General features: G+C 43.5%; 4 non-coding genes and 1 pseudogene across 4 annotated transcripts; 3 read left to right on the top strand and 2 right to left on the bottom strand.

Annotated features, from left to right (window-relative positions):
- Window positions 1-4,798: 4,798 nt before the first annotated feature.
- Window positions 4,799-4,878, bottom strand: LOC130274655 (U2 spliceosomal RNA; annotated as a pseudogene).
- A 369-nt stretch (window positions 4,879-5,247) lies between these two features.
- On the bottom strand, window positions 5,248-5,334 carry TRNASTOP-UCA (transfer RNA opal suppressor (anticodon UCA)). Its single transcript has one exon. It is a non-coding gene; the product is annotated as a tRNA-Sec (tRNA).
- Window positions 5,335-15,902: 10,568 nt separating this feature from the next.
- TRNASTOP-UCA (transfer RNA opal suppressor (anticodon UCA)) lies at window positions 15,903-15,989 on the top strand. Its single transcript has one exon. It is a non-coding gene; the product is annotated as a tRNA-Sec (tRNA).
- A 1,575-nt stretch (window positions 15,990-17,564) lies between these two features.
- Window positions 17,565-17,651, top strand: TRNASTOP-UCA (transfer RNA opal suppressor (anticodon UCA)). Its single transcript has one exon. It is a non-coding gene; the product is annotated as a tRNA-Sec (tRNA).
- Window positions 17,652-19,246: 1,595 nt separating this feature from the next.
- Window positions 19,247-19,333, top strand: TRNASTOP-UCA (transfer RNA opal suppressor (anticodon UCA)). The gene has a single exon. It is a non-coding gene; the product is annotated as a tRNA-Sec (tRNA).
- Window positions 19,334-20,875: the final 1,542 nt, after the last annotated feature.

The following is a 20,875-nucleotide window of genomic DNA, read 5'->3' as shown; positions in this document are numbered from 1 at the left end:
ACAAACATTCCCTTCCTCTCCCGGCCATAGGGCACCTGCAAGGGTCCAGGATCAAATCCTCCTTTCCTGAAGCTCAGGAAAGACCACAAATGTTCTTAGCTTCCACCTAGGCATCTGCTCAGGTTTAGCCGAAGGTCATTTGAGTGTCATATTGTCCCGTCATGCAGGGATAAAGTGCAGCTCTGAACTTGCCCACTACCTCTGTCCCTGCCTACTTGCGTACTCGCCCTAAGCAGGGGGTCCACAACCACGGTGCCGGTCCCTTCCTCTCATAAGTGATGGGCAGTCACTTGACAAAACAATAAACTACAAAAACTGACAGGATCGGGGACAGATGGAGGCACACTAACTAACAGGAAAAAACCTAAACACTCACACACACTGAATTCGAAGTCAACGAGCAGAGTCAAAGCCAGGAGGGTATGGAGTACAATAACAGAGAGCCAAAGAGTATTCAAAAGCCAAGCCAGAAAGTAACAGAACCAGATAGACAATAATGTACAGAGGTTACTAGTTTCAGTTGCAAGAACTTTCACAAGCATAGCATGAATGGGAAAGGCTTCCTTATATATCCCTGTGCAACTAGCGTAGTCCCAGCAACCAAGATTAAACTCTGAGGGAAGTTTAACCCTACAGATTCTGACACATCCCTGCCAAAGCAGATACCCAGGAAAGCAGGGAGGTGAAGAACCAGATAGCAACACACACCACTTAGAGGGACTCCCAAAAGGGCACCACACCCTGAACAATCCTAAAACAACAGGAACAGTGAAAACAGTGACAAAAACAGAACATTTTATAAATTGGATGTGCACTATAAAGTACAGCCCAAACATCCAGCTATATCTATACAAATCCCTCTATGATTGACAATCAGAAGGTGGGAACAGTAGAGGTGAGTGCCCAACTAGAGTGAGTGTAAGATGAGGATCATCAGGGCAAGGAAAGGGTTGCACCTCCAGGATATTTAAAGCCAACAATGTAAGTGACTGTAACATTAGGAGGATTGTATTTATTTATTATTAACGAGGAAAATCTAAGGATCAATAGGAAGAACAAATATATATGTAAAAAAAATATTCAAATGAGCTCACCACACCCTCTATACAGGTAGTGTGTCCTGCAACCAGCTCCGACTCCAGTTAAGAAGTCTCAGAACTGATCGGGATTTTATGCCAAGCCAGAACTCTCTCCAGAGAGGAAAGAGAACCCATCTGCAGATGGGTTCTCTTTCCTTCTGGAGAGAGTTCTGGCTTGGCATAAAATCCCGATCAGTTCTGAGACTTCTTAACTGGAGTCGGAGCTGGTTGCAGGACACACTACCTGTATAGGGGGTGTGGTGAGCTAATTTGAATATTTTTTACCCAGGTGCCCGCGGAGTGCAAATGGCCTACTTAAATCTCCGTCTCACGTCAGGAGTGGTGTCCTCTCCCCGAGGAAAATACTGATCCCGTTTAAATATATGTAGCCACACACATGGATACTGCTAAATATAAACTGTGGGAGCATTTGCACTATAATTTGCATAGAAGACAGCAGCAATGCATTGTGGGAGATGACTGTGCGTCTTACATAGTTACGTAAGCAGTTTGTAAAAAAAACAAAGAAAAAAAAAACAGAGTCAATTAAGTTCACCCTATAACTCTCTAATGGATTGAACTTTGAACTTTCACTGAAATCCTGACACAGATGACACCTTTGTGGTTTCTCCAGGGCAGTATTTCCCAACCAGGTGCCTACAGCTGTTGCAAAACTACAACTCTTAGCATGCCTGGACAGCCTTTGGCTGTCCGGGCATGCTGAGAGTTGTAGTTTTGCAACAGCCGGAGGCACATTGGTAGGGAAACACTGCTGTTTTCGGCTCTCAGGGCATGCTGGGAATGGTAGTTTTGCAACAGCTGGATTGCTATTCCTTCAAAACAAGCCCTCAGACAGCTATGATCATGTATGACAGTAATGTTAAAAAAAAGGTATAACTTAAAAAAAAATATGTAGAGGAAATAGTAGAAAAAGAATAGAATACAGTTAAAGTCGACCTGTCGGCAGCTGTTTAGGGTATGGTAAAGTAGGTAAAGTAAGGTCATGGCTGTATAGGGCTTCTGACCCTAAATCTGTACATACCTCTCATTAGTTAATTGAACCCTTCCTGATATCAGGGTTTTAAAAAGATATGCAAATTAGGCTTTGGAGCCAACTGAGTGTTCCCTCAGCCAATAGAGCCCAGCACAGCTCCGCCCCTTCACCAGTTAGCCTTTTATGTAAATATCAAGATATTTACTGCTGTATGTCCACATTGCTGCAATGTAATCTCTCCTCTTTTTTGGCTTCTCAGCAGCAACAGTAACAGATCAATGCTAAGTGCAACCCCTTCCTTCCTGTGCTGCTGCTGTTTCTTTCCTTTCTGTTCACATAGACCAATGCACACCCTGTGCATCTGTAACCCCCTTCTCCCTTCACATGTGATCTATAGTACTGTAGCCAAGAACAATGCATCCAGTTCATTCCAGAAGACTTTCGAGGAGAAATAAAAGGGGGCTTAATGACAACAGTAGGAGCCTAAAATTACCTTGTCACCAGGTTAAGTAATAAGGGTTAATTTAGGAAGTAATAAGGGTTAATTTAGGAAAATCAGCTAGGTTTATAAAAATCTTTTGAAACAAGAGGTAAGAAAAAAAAAAGTGTAAAACAATCGCCCAGAAGGTGGAATTGACCTCTCTGCCCCTAGAACTTCCGCCAGAAGTTCCGTCACTATATCGGCGAAACCTGGCCGTTACAAAACCCCTTTGTAACTGCCCGTTTGCACCCGCATATGCCCGTAATTCATTACGGGCGTTATATAGTGACAGGACATCGTGGCGGAAAAATTATTGCATGCCGATATAGTGACGGAACTTCTGGTGGAAGTTCCTAAACGGAACTATTTCACAGTGTGAAAGCAGCCTAAGAGGCGAGGAACGTGCTCTCCAATCACCCAAAGTGCAAGAAAAAGCGCAAACGTGTTACACTAAAAAAAAAAAGGTGCACACAGGATGAGGTCTATTGCAAGCCCTTCTCCTATAGGAGAGAGACCACCCAACAAACTCTACCCTTTGCCTCCGGACCAAAAGGTATCTGCGAGGCTCCAGGTTCGATGTCCCTTTTCGCCGAAGCTACTAAGGGGCCACAAATGCTCCCGGCATCCCCCTCTGCGTTAGCCAATGCAGGAGTACCCGGGGTGTTTGCAGGGAGGTGCGGAACCTAATGGCCACACACACCTCCCCTAGACCACCAGGAGGGACACCCAGAAGGGCTACCGCATCCTGACAATCCTGTGGACACACAACTCGCAAAAAGTGACACAGTGAGACAAAAATAAATAAATAAGTGAATGTGTGTAGACATGCTGCCCAGACATCCGGCCAGATCTATAAAAATGTATCTAATCCTAGCCAGAAGGCTGGGAATCAAGAGGTGAGTGCCACAAGGTGAAGAGTTCATGGTGCCCTTGCTTCTTTATTTATTAATTTTTTTAAAAGAGCCGAGGCGAGTGCTCTCTATCACCCAAAGTGCAAGAAAAAGTGCAAACATGTCACACTAAAAAAACGTGCACAAAGGATGCGGTCTATTGCTAAGCCCTTCTCCGACAGAAGAGAGGCCCCCCCAACAAACCTACTCTTCACCTCCGGCCAAAAGGCACCTGCAAGGATCCAGGTTCGATGCCCTTTTTCGCCGAAGCTACTATGGGGCCGAAAATGCTCCTGGCTTCAACCTAGGCGTTAGCCAAGGTATCAGCCAAGGAGCCGTAAACTGGTGGCATCTTGACCAAAGCCAAGTTGCCCAGGGGTTGCAGGGAGGTGAGGAACCTAATGGCCACACACACCTCCCCTAGACCGCCAGGAGGAACACCCAGAAGGGATACCGCATCCAGACAAATCCTGTGTACAAATAAAGACACAAACGTGGCACAGTGACAATAAAACAAAAATAAATAAGTGGACGAGTGCAGATATACTGCCCTGATCCTAGCCAGAAGGCCAGGATACCAAGGGTGAGTGCCCAAGGTGAAGAGTATTTTTATTTTTAAATCTAAGAGCCGAGGAACGTGCTCTCAAATCACCCAAAGTGCAAACATGTTACACTAAAAAAAAAACGTGCACAGAGGATGCGGTCTATCGCAAGCCCTTCTCCGATAGGAGAGAGGCCCCCAACAAACCTTACCCTTCACCTCCGGACCAAAAGGTATCTGCGAGGTTCCAGGTTCAATTTCCCTTTTCGCCAAGGCTACTAAAGGACCACAAATGCTCCCGGCATCCCCCTTGGCGTTAGCCAAGGTATCTGCCCACAGAGCCGATAACGGTAGGTACCCTGCCAGAGCAGGAGTACCCGGGGTGTTTGAAGGGAGGTGCGGAACCTAATGGCCACACACACCTCCCCTAGACCGCCAGTAGGGACACTCAGAAGGGCTTCCGCATCCTGACAAATCCTGTGGACACACAACACGCAAAAAGTGACATGAAAAGAAATAAATAAGTGAATGTGTGCAGATATACTGCCCGGACATCCGGCCGGATCTATAAAAATTTCTCTGATTCTAGCCAGAAGGCCGGGAATCAAGAGGTGAGTAGATTATGATGTCCATGCTTCCATTCAGTGAGCCAGTACACCCAGTGAGTTTCGGCACCTCAGGGTCACCACTCCCCGAGGCACAAAAGTACCTCGGCTCTAGACCCTCTCAGCCTCATGTCGAGACACGGAGGGAGCAGGTCACATCGGGGCAGCCGGCAAGCTGAGTCCTCCATGCAGCACCCAGCCCCCATACTGGCATTACTATCCACTGGCATGAAAAATTGAGAAGAACAGATACTACACTTGATCTTAGCCAAAAGGCCGAGAAGCGATCCCTCTTCTCCCTTCACATGCCATCTATAATACTGTATTGTATAAATAAACAGCTAAGAGCAGTGCATCCAGTTTATTCCAGTAGACTTTCTTCAGCACTGTGCCATGGCAATGCATAGAGGACTATGTGATTTAACCAGCCAGAGAAGTAAGGGAAAGGAAGTGCATATGTGTGTACTTCTGGCAAAAAGTCCAGTTTTGGTCTCGTCCACTGAAATGTAGAGAATGAGAAATAAAAGGGGGCTTACGATCAGCCTTAGGAGCCTAAAATTTCCTTGTCACCACTCTGAAGGGTTAATTTTGGAAAACCAGCCAGGTTTATAAAAAATCTTTTGAAACGAGAGGTAAGAAAAACATTCAAAATACAAGCGCCCAGAAGGTGGAATTGAACCACTCTGTCCCTAAACAGCTACAGGTTTGAAGCCTGCACCCCAGACCACTGAGGATCATCTGGGCAAGGAAAGGGTTGCACCTCCAGGATATTTAAGGCTGACAATGTAAGTGACTGTAACATTAGGGAGAGGATTGTATTTATTTATTACTAATGAGAGAAATCTAAGGATCAATAGGAAGAATATCACAATCTGCACTGAATATCCGACTGCAGACATCACTGGATATTACTGGAGATGGGAATTATGGGAGTATTTACATAGAAGACAGCAACAATGCATTGTGGGGGATGACTGTGCATCGGAGCTTCTTATCTTCCCTCTCATGACACTTCTGTCATTTCTCTAGGACAGTGCTCTGTGAGCTGTGGATAGGGAATGCTGGGAGACAGGGATTTACATCAGCTCAATGTATATATACAGGGTGGGCCATTTATATGGATACACCTTATATACACCCTATATACTCTATACAGGGTGCGCCATTTCTATGGGTACACCTTAATAAAATGGGAATGGTTGGTGATATTAACTTCCTGTTTGTGGCACATTAGTATATGTGAGGGGGGAAACTTTTCAAGATGGGTGGTGACCATGGCTGACATTTTGAAGTCGGCCATTTTGAATCCAACTTTTGTTTTTTCAATAGGAAGAGGGTCATGTGACACATCAAACTTATTGTGAATTTCACAAGAAAAACAATTATGTGCTTGGTTTTAATGTAACTTTATTCTTTCTTGTGTTATTTACAAGTTTCTGACCACTTATAAAATGTGTTCAATGTGCTGCCCATTGTGTTGGATTGTCAATGTAACCCTCTTCTCCCACTCTTCACACACTGATAGCAACACCGCAGGAGAAATGCTAGCACAGGCTTCCAGTATCCGTATACACTGCTATATACTACTATATATACCGCAGGAGAAATGCTAGCACAGGCTTCCAGTATCCGTAGTTTCAGGTGCTGCACATCTCATATCTTCACAGCATAGACAATTTCCTTCAGATGACCCCAAAGATAGGTGGTCAGATCGGGAGACCTTGGGGGCCATTCAACTGGCCCACGACGACCAATCCACTTTCCAGGAAACTGTTCATCTAGGAATGCTCGGACCTGACACCCATAATGTGGTGGTCACCATCTTGCTGGAAAAACTCAGGGAACGTGCAGCTTCAGTGCATAAAGAGGGAAACATCATCATGGAGCAATTTCTCATATCCAGTGGCCTTGAGGTTTCCATTGATGAAGAATGGCCCCACTATCTTTGTACCCCATATACCACACCATACATTCAATTTTTGTGTTCCAACAGTCTTGGAGGGATCTATCCAATGTGGGTTAGTGTCAGACCAATAGCGGTGGTTTTGTTTGTTAACTTCACCATTCACATAAAAGTTTCCTCATTACTCAACAAAATCTTCTGCGTAAACTGAGGATCCGGTTCCAATTTTTGTTTTGCCCATTCTGCCAATTCAGGGCCGATCTGGGTCATCCTCGTTGAGATGCTGCAGTAGCTGGAGTTTGTGCCATTTGTGAGTAGCTAATATCCGCCGAAGGGATGTTCAACTAATGCCGCTCTCCAATGACATGTGGCGAGTGCTACGCTGTGGGCTCTTGCTGAATGAAGCGAGGACAGACACTGATGTTTCTTCATTAATGACATTTCATGCTTCCACATTTTGGCAAATCCAACACTGAACCAGTTTCACGAAACTTAGAAAGCAGTTTGCTAACTGTAGCATGGGAGATGGGGGGTCTCGTAGGGTGTCTTGCATTGAAATCTGCTGCAATGACCCGGTTACTGCGTTCACCAGACATCAACACAATTTCTATCCGCTCCTCACATGTTAACCTCGGCGACATGTCAATGGCTGTAAACAAAGAGAAACTTGTAAATAACTCATGAAAGAATAACGTTACGTTGAAACCAAGCACACCAGTGTTTTTCTTGTGAAATTCCCAATAAGTTTGATGTGTCACATGACCCTCTTCCTATTGAAAAAACAAAAGTTGGATTCAAAAGGGCCAACTTCAAAATGGCCACCATGGTCACCACCCACCTTGAAAAGTTTCCCCCCTCACATATACTAATGTGCCACAAACAGGAAGTTAATATCACCAACCATTCCCATTTTATTAAGGTGTATCCATAGAAATGGCCCACCCTGTATATATGTGTATATATATATATATATATATATATATATATATAAGAACTCCACTATACTAGCACAGTGACATCATACATTGTCAGTGACATCACTTGTGCACTTCCTGTTAAATAACAAGCTCCTACGTTACTCCATACTCTTGAGCTTCTGTTGCTGCCCCAGAGTTTTCCAACAAGGGCGCCCCCAGCTGTTGCAAAAAAAAAAAAAAAGTAAAAATTAGCAGGAAAAAAATAACACAAAAAAAGTGTTAGGGGGGATTTACTTTTGAATATGCACTGGAATTCCGCCAACATTTGTGCCAAAAAAAAAAAGACACTTTCTTTGGCATATCAACAATCTTGTGCACTTTCTCCAGCAGAAAGTAGCATGCGCTTAGATTGGCTAGGGGAGTAAGGGAAAGGAAGTCCATGTCAACAATGTGGTCAATAATGGCATCTGAGAATGTAGATTTAGTGGCTGTTACTGAGACATGGTTTAATGAAAGTAATGACTGGGACATAACCACACCAGGATACTCTTTATACAGAAGAGACAGAGAAGGCAAGAAAGGAGGAGGAGTGGCCCCATATGTGAAAGATAGCATAAAATTTTACCTAATACAAGTTAGTGAGGCCAACATAGAGTCAGTTTGGGTTACGTTGCAGTTTTGTAATCATGCAGTAACTCGTGTAGGTGGGATATATAGACCATCTGGCCAAGTTAAAGAATTAGATGATCTACTAGTTGAGGAAATCGCTAAAATGACAATGAAATGAGAAGTTATCATTATGGGAGACTTCAATCTTCCGGATATAAACTGGAAAACCAAAATAGCTAGTTCTGCCAGGAGTACAGATATTCTAAATTCCCTACTGGGATTATCTCTACAACAAGTGGTTGAGGAGCCAACCCGGAGGGAGGCCATTTTGGGTTTGGTATATGATGTTATTGTAGGCGAAAGCTTGGGATCTAGTGATCACCAGTCAGTGTGGTTTAATATAAGAACAGTGAAGGAGTCACACCACACAAAAACAAAAGTTTTAGATTTTTGAAAAAAATACTTTTCAAAAATGAGATTAGTCATAAATGAGTCCCTATCAGACTGGAACGGATTACATGGAGTCCAGGAGAAATGGGACTACTTAAAAGACGCTTTATTGAAGGCAACAGAAAATTGCATTAGACTTGTCAGTAAAAGCAGAAAGGAAAAGGAAGATACCACTGTGGTACTCAGCAGAAGGGGCCAAAATCATAAAAAGCTAAAATAATTTAGTAATTATAAAACAACTCAGAGCAATGAAGATAGGGAAATCTACAAGACTAGGCAGAAAGAGGCCAAGCAAGTTATACGAACTTCTAAAGCGCAGGCAGAAAAAAAAACTAGTTCAGTCTGGGAAAAAAGGGGATAAGACATTCTTCAGATATATAAAGGAAAAAAGGAAATTCAAACAAGGAATAACTCAATTAAAAACAAAGGAAGGAAGGTACGTAGAAGAGAATAAGGGGCTAGCCGGCTGCCTTAATGAATACTCCTGTTCAGTTTTACAGATGAAAAAGAAGGAAAAGGACCTCCATTAGGGAGGAAGACTCGTTTGATGCCTGTGTCTTTACAGAGGAAGAGGTTCTACATTTGCTAATAGATGGCGGAGGGGCAGTAGACATCGCATACCTAGATTTTAGTAAGGCTTTTGACACCGTCCCACATAGAAGACTTATCAATAAACTGCAGTAATTGAGCTTGGACTCCCATATTGTTGAGTGGATTAGGCAGTGGCTGAGTAACAGACAACAGAGGGTTGTAGTCAATGGAGAATATTCAGAGCTCGGTCTTGTTACCAGTGGGCACCTCAGGGATCTGTACTGGGACCAGTATTGTGCAATATCTTCATTAGTGATATCGCAGAAAATCTCGATGGTTTTAGTCTTTTTGCTGATGACACAAAGATATGTAACAGGGTTGATGTTCCTGGAGGGATCCGCCAAATGGAAAAGGATTTAGGCAAACTAGAAGAATGGTCAGAACTCTGGCAATTGAAATTTAATGTGGATAAGTGCAAGATAATGGACCTGGGGGGTAAAAACCCTCGGGCAGAATATAGATTATGTGACACAGTCCTGACCTCAGTATATAGAACATGTAACACAGTCCTGACCTCAGTATCTGAGGAAAAGGATTTAGGAGAAATTATTTCAGAAGACTTAAAGATAGGAAGACAATGTAATAGAGCAGCAGAAAATGCTAGCAGGATGCTTGGATGTATAGGGAGAGGTATAAGCAGTAAAAAGAGAGAAGTGCTCATGGGTGTATAGGGAGAGGTATAAGCAGTAGAAAGAGAGAAGTGCTCATGGGTGTATAGGGAGAGGTATTAGTAGTAGAGAGAAGTGCTCATGGATGTATAGGGAGAGGTATAAGCAGTAGAAAGAGAAAAGTGCTCATGGGTGTATAGGGAGAGGTATAAGCAGTAGAAAGAGAAAAGTGCTCATGGGTGTATAGGGAGAGGTATAAGCAGTAGAAAGAGAAAAGTGCTCATGGGTGTATAGGGAGAGGAATAAACAGTAGAAAGAGAGAAGTGCTCATGGGTGTATAGGGAGAGGTATATGCAGTAGAAAGAGAGAAGTGCTCATGGGTGTATAGGGAGAGGTATTAGTAGTAGAGAGAAGTGCTCATGGGTGTATAGGGAGAGGTTTAAGCAGTAGAAAGAGAAAAGTGCTCATGGGTGTATAGGGAGAGGTATAAGCAGTAGAAAGAGAAAAGTGCTCATGGGTGTATAGGGAGAGGTATAAGCAGTAGAAAGAGAGAAGTGCTCATGCCGCTGTATAGTACACTGATGAGACCTCACTTGGAGTGTTGTGCATAGTACTGGAGGCCGTATCTCCAGAAGGATATAGCAACAGGAGAATACAGCAGCACACTGCTAGCACAAATATATAGATACAACATGCCTCTGTGTGAACAGTACAGCAGGCATTGCAAGGTCTGAAACATCCAAGGCACCTTATATACACCAAATAGAGGTGGGTGGGGTACAAGAGCCAACATGGAGGTAGCCACTCCCCCGTATGTGTAATACAACCAAAGAATAAGTTGGCCAGCACTATTGATTCCAAACTATTGTAAAGACCTGGCTTACCGGTGCAGGCTGCTGGGCTAAATATACAGCAACAGGAGAATACAGCAGCACACTGCTATCACAAAGATATAGATACAACATGAGTATATAGATAGAACATGAGTATATAGATAGAACATGAATAGCTATACAGCTGTAGTGCAATAAATGAAAATATGAAACTTTGAAATTATGAGGTACTTAGCTTGCAAATTTGGCGGCCAAATAGCGTGGACCGTCCCACCACTGTAAGGTGACCTCATTCTGGGACAGACCCTACACTGTGAATATGCCTCTGGAGGAGACTTTACAGGGAACAATAATAACAGCAGTGAGAGGCTAAATGCCCCTTTTCACCACTCGTAAAGGTTAAAGGACATCTGCAGCGTGCTTAAAACTTATCCCATATCCACAGGATAGGGGATAAGTGTTTGATCGCGGGGGGTCCGACCACTGGGACCCCCTGTGATCTCGTGTACGGGGCCGTGGCTGTCCCGTGCAGGGGGGGTGCCAGCCGCAGCATGACGTTGCGCTGGCACGCCTCCTCCATACATCTCTATGGGAGAGGCGGGGAGGCAGCGTTCGTGCCTCCCCCATAGAACTGTATGGGGACGGGAGGAGACGGGGCGTCACCGTCGACCTCTAGGTCGACGCTACGCGCCTTAGCGCTCACTATGAGCGCCAATGGCGGTGCCCCGTTAGGGAGATTGCGGGGGGGTCCCAGCGGTCGGACCCCCCGCGATCAAACACTTATAGGGGATAAGTGTCATACCGCTGCAGTTGTCCTTTAAATTAACAAAATCAGGTGGGTTTAAAAAAAAAAAAGTAAACATTTTTAAAAAATTTACAGGTACACTTTAAGCTTTTTCGGTAAATAAAAATGTATATTTATATCATTGACTTGTACATAACATCCGGCCATACGGTTTGTAAGCTCAAAAAAAGATCTAGTTTATAATTCATCATCTCATGGCGGCTCCGGCGGCTCCGGCTGCTCTTCTCTCCCACATGCTTTACACTGCAGCGTTGGTCTGTGACAACAATGAGTTACATTTCATACATGTCCATTGTACGGTGTCCATTTTAGGACATTGTTAGCCATAACTCCGTCCCGCGTCAGGTGAAACAGCGTCCCGCCTCCTCCCTCAGACCAATCTCCGTCAGGCATCAGCCGCAACTCCCTCCTCCCTATTTTGTCATCCTAAAGTCTCTCATCCGAAACTCCGTCATCCCTCAGACGAAAAACTTTCCTGCCGTGTAGCAGAGCCGAGTCAGTGTCTGCTCTCTGCTATACGGGTTCTGCTGTACACGCTATTGTGTATCGGCTCTGCTATACAGGTTCTGCTGTACATGTTATTCAGTGTCGGCTCTGCTATACGGGTTCTGCTGTACGCGCTATTCAGTGTCGGCTCTGCTATACGGGTTCTGCTGTACGCGCTATTCAGTGTCGGCTCTGCTATACGGGTTCTGCTGTACATGTTATTCAGTGTCGGCTCTGCTATACGGGTTCTGCTGTACGCGCTATTCAGTGTCGGCTCTGCTATACGGGTTCTGCTGTACGCGCTATTCAGTGTCGGCTCTGCTATACAGGTTCTGCTGTACGCGCTATTCAGTGTCGGCACTGCTATACAGGTTCTGCTGTACACGCTATTCAGTGTCGTCTCTCTGCTATACGGGTTCTGCTGTACACGCTATTCAGTGTCGGCACTGCTATATGGGTTCTGCTGTACACACTATTCAGTGTCGGCTCTGCTATACAGGTTCTGCTGTACACGCTATTCAGTGTCGTCTCTCTGCTATACGGGTTCTGCTGTACACGCTATTCAGTGTCGGCTCTGCTATATGGGTTCTGCTGTACACACTATTCAGTGTCGGCTCTGCTATACAGGTTCTGCTGTACACACTATTCAGTGTCGTCTCTCTGCTATACGGGTTCTGCTGTACGCGCTATTCAGTGTCAGCTCTCTGCTATACGGGTTCTGCTGTACATGCTATTCTGTATCGGCCCTGCTATATGGGTTCTGCTGTACATGCTATTCAGTGTCTTCTCTCTGCTATACGGGTTCTGCTGTACATGCTATTCTGTATCGGCTCTGCTATATGGGTTCTGCTGTACGCGCTATTCAGTGTCTTCTCTCTGCTATACGGGTTCTGCTGTACATGCTATTCTGTATCGGCTCTGCTATATGGGTTCTGCTGTACGCGCTATTCAGTGTCGTCTCTCTGCTATACGGGTTCGGCTGTACACGCTATTCAGTGTCGGCTCTGCTATATGGGTTCTGCTGTACACACTATTCAGTGTCGGCTCTGCTATATGGGTTCTGCTGTACGCGCTATTCAGTGTCGGCTCTGCTATATGGGTTCTGCTGTACGCGCTATTCAGTGTCGTCTCTCTGCTATACGGGTTCGGCTGTACACGCTATTCAGTGTCAGCTCTCTGCTATACGGGTTCTGCTGTACACACTATTCAGTGTCGGCTCTGCTATATGGGTTCTGCTGTACGCGCTATTCAGTGTCGGCTCTGCTATATGGGTTCTGCTGTACACGCTATTCAGTGTCGTCTCTCTGCTATACGGGTTCGGCTGTACACGCTATTCAGTGTCGGCTCTGCTATACGGGTTCTGCTGTACACACTATTCAGTGTCGGCTCTGCTATACGGGTTCTGCTGTACATGCTATTCAGTGTCGTCTCTCTGCTATACGGGTTCTGCTGTACGCGCTATTCAGTGTCGTCTCTCTGCTATACAGGTTCTGCTGTACACACTATTCAGTGTCGGCTCTGCTATACGGGTTCTGCTGTACACGCTATTCAGTGTCAGCTCTCTGCTATACGGGTTCTGCTGTACACGCTATTCAGTGTCGGCTCTGCTATATGGGTTCTGCTGTACGCGCTATTCAGTGTCGGCTCTGCTATATGGGTTCTGCTGTACGCGCTATTCAGTGTCGTCTCTCTGCTATACGGGTTCGGCTGTACACGCTATTCAGTGTCGGCTCTGCTATACGGGTTCTGCTGTACACACTATTCAGTGTCGGCTCTGCTATACGGGTTCTGCTGTACACACTATTCAGTGTCGGCTCTGCTATACGGGTTCTGCTGTACACGCTATTCAGTGTCGGCTCTGCTATACGGGTTCTGCTGTACACACTATTCAGTGTCGGCTCTGCTATACGGGTTCTGCTGTACACGCTATTCAGTGTCGTCTCTCTGCTATACGGGTTCTGCTGTACACACTATTCAGTGTCGGGTCTGCTATACGGGTTCTTCTGTACACACTATTCAGTGTGGGCTCTGCTATATGGGTTCTGCTGTACATGCTATTCAGTGTCGTCTCTCTGCTATACGGGTTCTACTGTACACGCTATTCAGTGTCGGCTCTGCTATACGGGTTCTGCTGTACGCGCTATTCAGTGTCGTCTCTCTGCTATACGGGTTCTGCTGTACGCGCTATTCAGTGTCGTCTCTCTGCTATACGGGTTCTGCTGTACGCGCTATTCAGTGTCGGCTCTGCTATACGGGTTCTGCTGTACGCGCTATTCAGTGTCGGCTCTCTGCTATACATGCTGTGCAGCGTCGGCTCTGCTATGCAGCAGGAAGTTGTGACTGAGGGAGAATTGTCTGAGGCATGACGGCGTTTTGGACGAGGGAGTTGCGGCTGATGACTGACGGTGATTGGTCCGAAGGAGGAGGCGGGACGCCGTTTCACCTGACGGAGGACGGAGTTACGGCTAACGATGTCCTAAAATGGACACCGTACCATTAAAGGGGTTATCCAGGAAAAAACTTTTATTATATATACATAAACTGGCTCCAGAAAGTTAAACAGATTTGTAAATGACTTCTATTAAAAAATCTTAATCCTTTCAGTACTTACGAGCTGCTGAAGTTGAGTTGTTCTTTTCTGTCTAAGTGCTCTCTGATGACACGTGTCTCGAGAACCGCCCAGTTTAGAAGAGGTTTGCTGTGGGGCATTTGCTTATAAACTGGGCGGTTCTCGAGACAGGTGTCATCAGAGAGGACTTAGACAGAAAAGAACAACCTTAACTTCAGAAGCTCATAAGTACTGAAAGGATTAAGATTTTTTAATAGAAGTCATTTACAAATCTGTTCAACTTTCTGGAGTCAGGATCTCAGATCAAGGGTTAATCTATAAGAGAGAAGATAAGAAGCTCCGATGCACAGTCATCCCCCCACAATGCATTGCTGCTGTCTTTTATGCAAATTATAGTGCAAATGCTCCCACAGCTTATATTTCGCAGTATCCATGGGGGAGATATATCAAAACCTGTGCAGAGGAAGAGTGGTGCAGTTGCCCGTAGCAACCAATCAGATTGCTTCTTTCATTTTTCCACAGGCCTCTTTAGAGGCCTGTGGAAAATGAAAGAAGCAATCTGATTGGTTGCTATGGGCAACTGCACCACTCTTCCTCTGCACAGGTTTTGATAAATCTCCCCCCATGTGTATATATATATATATATATATATATATATATATATATGTTCTACCTATTGATCCTTAGATTTCCCTCATTAATAATAAATACAATCCTCTCCCTAATGTTGCAGTCATTTACATTGTTGGCCTTAAAAAACCTGGAGGTGCAAACACTTCTCCACCCAGATGGTCCTCACTGGTCTGGGGGTGCAGGGCTTCTGTGTTGTGACTGTTTTTTTAAGGGAATATTATGAACTTGTCGTTTTTTGTTAAATTAACCCTTTAGAGTGATGACAAAAGTTTTTTTTTTTTTACTTCGTTGTCCATGGTAAACACTTATATCTCATTCTCTAAATTTCAGGGATAACAGGACCTGAGGTAGGCTGTTTGCAGGTAGTACACACACATGGACTTCCTTTCCCTTACTTCTCCTTTCTGTTATGCTATGATAGAGAGAGAGGGGGAAATTACATTGCAGCACTCTGGACATACAGCAATAGATATACTAGAATTTACATGAAAGACAGATGGCCTGAGTTTTATGAGTGGTCCGAGAGTAGAAGGAAACCTTTATTTACCTTTGAGGAACACTGTAACTCATCTTCAACAGGCAGACAGGTACAGCTTCAGGGAACATATCCCAGGTTTTCACAGGCACTCTGCCTTTCTCCTACACTTAGAACATGCTAAGCCCCGCCCACAGTCACAGTCATCCCCCACTATGCACTGCTGTATCTATGGAAATACTCCCATAATTCCCATCTCCAGTAATATCCAGTGATGTCTGCAGTCGGATATTCAGTGCAGATAGATTGTGACATTCTTCCTATTGATCCTTAGATTTCTCGCATTAGTAATAAATAAATACAATCCTCTCCCTAATGTTACAGTCACTTACATTGTCGGCCTTAAATATCCTGGAGGTGCAACCCTTTCCTTTCCCAGATGATCCTCAGTGGTCTGGGGTGCAGGCTTCAAACCTGTAGCTGTTTAGGAACAGAGTGGTTCAATTCCACTTTCTGGGTGATTGTAGCTTGAGTGTTTTTTTTTTTTTTACCTGTCGTTTCAAAAGATTTTTTAAAAACCTTTCTGGTTTTCCTAAATTAACCTTTCAGAGTGGTGACAAGGTATTTTTAGGCTCCTACTGCTGTTATAAAGCCCTCTTTAATTTCTCATTCTCTACATTTCAGTGGACGAGACCAAAACTGGACTTTTTGCCAGAAGTACACGCACATGCACTTCCTTTCCCTTACTTCTCTGGCCAGTTAAATCACATAATCCTCTATGCATTGCTATGGCATAATGCACAAGAAGGTCTACTGGAATGAACTGGATGCATTGTTTTTGGCTGTTTCTTTATACACAGATGGCATGTGAAGGGAGAAGAGGGTTACTAATGAACAGGATTTGCATTGGTCTATGTGAACAGAAAGGAAAGAAAAAGCAGAAGCACAGCAAGGAAGGGGTTACACTAAGCACTGATCTGTTACTGCTGCTGCTGAGAAGCCAAAAAAAAGGAGAGATTACATTGCAGCAATGTGTATATACAGTGGTAGATATCTTGATATTTACATGAAAGACTAACTGGTGAAGGGGTGGAGCTGTACTGGGCTCTATTGGCTGAGGGACCACCCAGTTGGCTCCAGAGCCTAATTTGCATATCTTTTTAAAATTCTGATATCTCAACACTGGAAGGGTCAATAAACTAATGAGAAGTATGTATGGATTTTGGGTGAAAGGTCCTTTACAGCCAAGACCTTTCTTTACCATACCCTAAACAGCTGCTAAAAGGTCGACTTTAAATGTATTATATTATCTTTCTACTATTTCTGCTTTTTCTCCCCTAAGTTATAATTATTATTAATTTTTTAACGTTGCTTCCGTTCTACAGCCACAACCCTTTGTTTTTTTTTTCCCCTCGTAGACATAGCTGTATGAGGGCTTGTTTTGGACTAATAGCAATCCAGCTGTTGCAAAACTACAATTCCCAGCATTCCTGGAGAGCCAAAACAGACTATTGCCCTGGAGCAGTGCTTCCCAAGCAGTGTGCCTCCAGCTGTTGTAAAACTACAACTTTCACCATGCCCGGACAACCAAAGGCTGTCCGGGCATGCTGAGAGTTGTAGTTTTGCAAAAGATGGAAGAACCCTGGTTGGGAAATACTGTCCTGGAGAAATCACAACAATGTTATCTGTGTCAGGATCTCAGTGAAATTTCAAATTTCAATCCATTAGAGAAAGATTTATAGGTGAACTTAATGGACTCTGGGTTTTTCTTCTTTATTTATTTATTTTTTTTACAAACTGCTTACATAACTATGTAAGACAAACAGTCATCTCCCACAATGCATTGCTGCAGTCTGCTATGCAAATTATAGTGCAAATGCTCCCACAGTTTATATTTAGCAGTATCCATGTCTGTGTGTATGTATATATATATATATATATATATATATATATATATATATATATATATATATATATTCTTCCTATTGATCCTTAGATTTCCCTCATTAGTAATAAATAAATACAATCCTCTCCCTAATGTTACAGTCATTGACATTGTTGGCCTTAAATATCCTGGAGGTGCAACCCTTTCCTTGCTCAGATGATCCTCGGTGGTCTGGGGTGCAGGCTTCAAACCTGTAGCTGTCTAGGGACAGAGTGGTTCAATTCCACCTTCTGGGTGCTTGTCTTTTGAAAGTTTTTTTTTACCTCTCGTTTCAAAAGATTTTTTTAGAAACCTGGCTGGTTTTCCAAAATTAACCTTTCAGAGCGGTGACAAGGGGGGATATTTATCAAAGTTGTCTATGTCCCACATCAATATAGACCAAACTACAGAGGGTTAGTCTGGTCTATTGTGCACCTAATTTATCAAATGGTGCACAGCTCTTGATAAATTCTGTGCACAGACTGCATGATCTAGGCTTTAGTCTATATTTAAACCTGCTCCAACATGGTCTGACAGTTCGGCGTACTTTCAGCCTATGCGACTTGTCGCTGAAAAGTCGCTTTTGATAAATTCAGCACCAATGCATTTTCCAATGCATTTCAGTCTAAAATAGAATCGCATGCATCATGTTCTAAAAATCCTCTAGAGCAAAAGTCGCAGAAAAGTCGCACAGATTTAGACTGCGACTTTCTGTGCGACAAATTTAGACAAGAAAAACCAGTCTAAATCCTTTGATAAATCGCCCCCAAGGTGTTTTTAGGCTCCTACTGCGGTTATAAAGCCCCCTTTTATTTTTCATTTTCTACATTTCAGTGGACTAGACCAAAACTGGACTTTTTGCCAGAAGTACACACACATGCACTTCCTTTCCCTTACTTCTCTGGCCAGTTAAATCACATGATCCTCTTTGCATTGCCATGGCATAGCGAACAAGAAAGTCTACTGGAATTAACTGGATGCATTGTTCTTGGCTGTTTCTTTATACACAGATGGCATGTGAAGGGAGAAGAGGGATACTGATGAACAGGATTTGCATTGGTCTATGTGAACAGAAATGAAAGAAAAAACAGCAGCACAGCAAGGAAGGGGTTACACTAAGCATTGACCAGTTGCTGTTGCTGCTGAGAAGCCAAAAAAGAGGAGAGATTACATTGAAGCAATGTGTATATACAGTGGTTATTATCTTGATATTTACATAAAAGACTTACAGGTGAAGGGGTGGAGCTGTGCTGGGCTCTATTGTCTGATGGAACACCCAGTTGACTTCTCGTTTCAAAAGATTTTTTTATAAACCTGGCTGGTTTTCCAAAGTGGTGACAAGATACTTTTAGACTCCTACTGCTGTTATAAAGCCCCCTTTTATTTCTCATTCTCTATATTTCAGGGCATGCTGAGAGTTGTAGTTTTGCAAAAGATGGAAGAACCCTGGTTGGGAAATACTGCCCTGGAGAAATCACAACAATGTTATCTGTGTCAGGATCTCAGGGAAAGTTCAATCCATTAGAGAAAGATTTATAGGTGAACTTAATGGACTCTTGGTTATTCTTCTTTATTTATTTATTTTTTTACAAACTGCTTACATAACTATGTAAGACGAACAGTCATCTCCCACAATGCATTGCTGCAGTCTGCTATGCAAATTATAGTGCAAATGCTCCCACAGTTTATAGTTAGCAGTATCCACGTTTGTGTATATATATATATTTTCATATATTCTTCCTATTGATCCTTAGATTTCTCACATTAGTAATAAAGAAATACAATCCTCTCCCTAATGTTACAGTCACTTACATTGTCAGCCTTAAATATCCTGGAGGTGCAACCCTTTCCTTGCCCAGATGATCCTCAGTGGTCTGGGGTGCAGGCTTCAAACCTGTAGCTGTCTAGGGACAGAGTGGTTCAATTCCACCTTCTGGGCGTTTGTATGTTGAATGTTTTGGTTTTTTTTACCTATCGTTTCAAAAATTTTTTTAGAAACCTGGCTGGTTTTCCAAAATTAACCCTTCAGAGCAGTGACAAGGTAATTTTAAGCTCCCACTGCTGTTATTAAGCCCCCTTTTATTTCTCATTCTCTACATTTCAGTGGACGAGACCAAAACTGGACCTTTTTCCAGGAGTACACACACACACACATGCACTTCCTTTCTCTTACTTCTCTGGCCAGTTAAATCACATAATCCTCTATGCATTGGCATGGCATAGTGCACAAGAAAGTCTACTGGAATTAACTGGATGCATTGTTCTTGGCTTTTTATTTATACACAGATGGCATGTGAAGGGAGAAGAGGGTTACCGATGAACAGGATTTGCATTGGTCTCTGTGAACAGAAAAAAAAGAAAAAGCAGCAGCACAGCAAGGAAGGGGTTACATTAAGCATTGATCTGTTACTGTTGCTGCTGAGAAGCCAAAAAAAGAGGAGAGATTTCATTGAAGCAATGTGTATATACAGTGGTAGATATCTTGATATTTACATATAAGACTAACTGGTGAAGGGGCGGAGCTGTGCTGGGCTCTATCGGCTGAGGGACCACCCAGTTGACTCCAGAGCCTAATTTGCATATCTTTTTTAAACTCTGATATCTCAACACTGGAAGGGTCAATAAACTATGAGAAGTATGTATGGATTTAGGGTGAAAGGTCCTTTACAGCCATGACCTTTCTTTACCATACCCTAAACAGCTGCTAAAAGGTCGACTTTAAATGTATTCTATTCTCTTTCTACTATTTCTGCTTTTTCTCCCCTAAGTTATAATTATTATTATTTTTTTAACGTTGCTTCCATTCTACAGCCACAACCCTTTGGTTTTATTCTCTCGTAGACATAGCTGTATGAGGGCTTGTTTTGGACTAATAGCAATCCAGCTGTTGCAAAACTACAAATCCCAGCATTCCTGGAGAGCCAAAACAGACTATTGCCCTTGAGCAGTTCTTCCCAAGCAGTGTGCCTCCAGCTGTTGTAAAGCTACAACTTTCACCATGCCCGGACAGCCAAAGGCTCTCCGAGCATGCTGAGAGTTGTGGTTTTGCAAAAGACGGAAGAACCCTGGTTGGGAAATACTGTCCTGGAGAAATCACAACAATGTTATCTGCGTCAGGATCTCAGTGAAAGTTCAAATTTCAATCCATTAGAGAAAGATTTATAGGTGAACTTAATGGACTCTGGGTTTTTCTTCTTTATTTATTTATTTATTTTTTTACAAACTGCTTACATTTTTTACAAACTGCTTGCATTGGTCTATGTGAACAGAAAGGAAAGAAAAAGCAGCAGCACAGCAAGGAAGGGGTTACACTAAGCATTGATCTGTTGCTGTTGCTGTTGAGAAGCCAAAAAAGAGGAGAGATTACATTGCAGCAATGTGTATATACAGTCGTTAATATCTTGATATTTACATAAAAGACTAACAGGTGAAGGGGTGGAGCTGTGCTGGGCTCTATTGGCTGAGGGACCACCCAGTTGACT

Source organism: Hyla sarda, chromosome 5 (assembly GCF_029499605.1).
Source record: "Hyla sarda isolate aHylSar1 chromosome 5, aHylSar1.hap1, whole genome shotgun sequence".
NCBI lineage: Eukaryota > Metazoa > Chordata > Amphibia > Anura > Hylidae > Hyla > Hyla sarda.
Note: the sequence above shows the minus strand (reverse complement) of the source record. Positions and strands in the feature narration are given on the sequence as shown.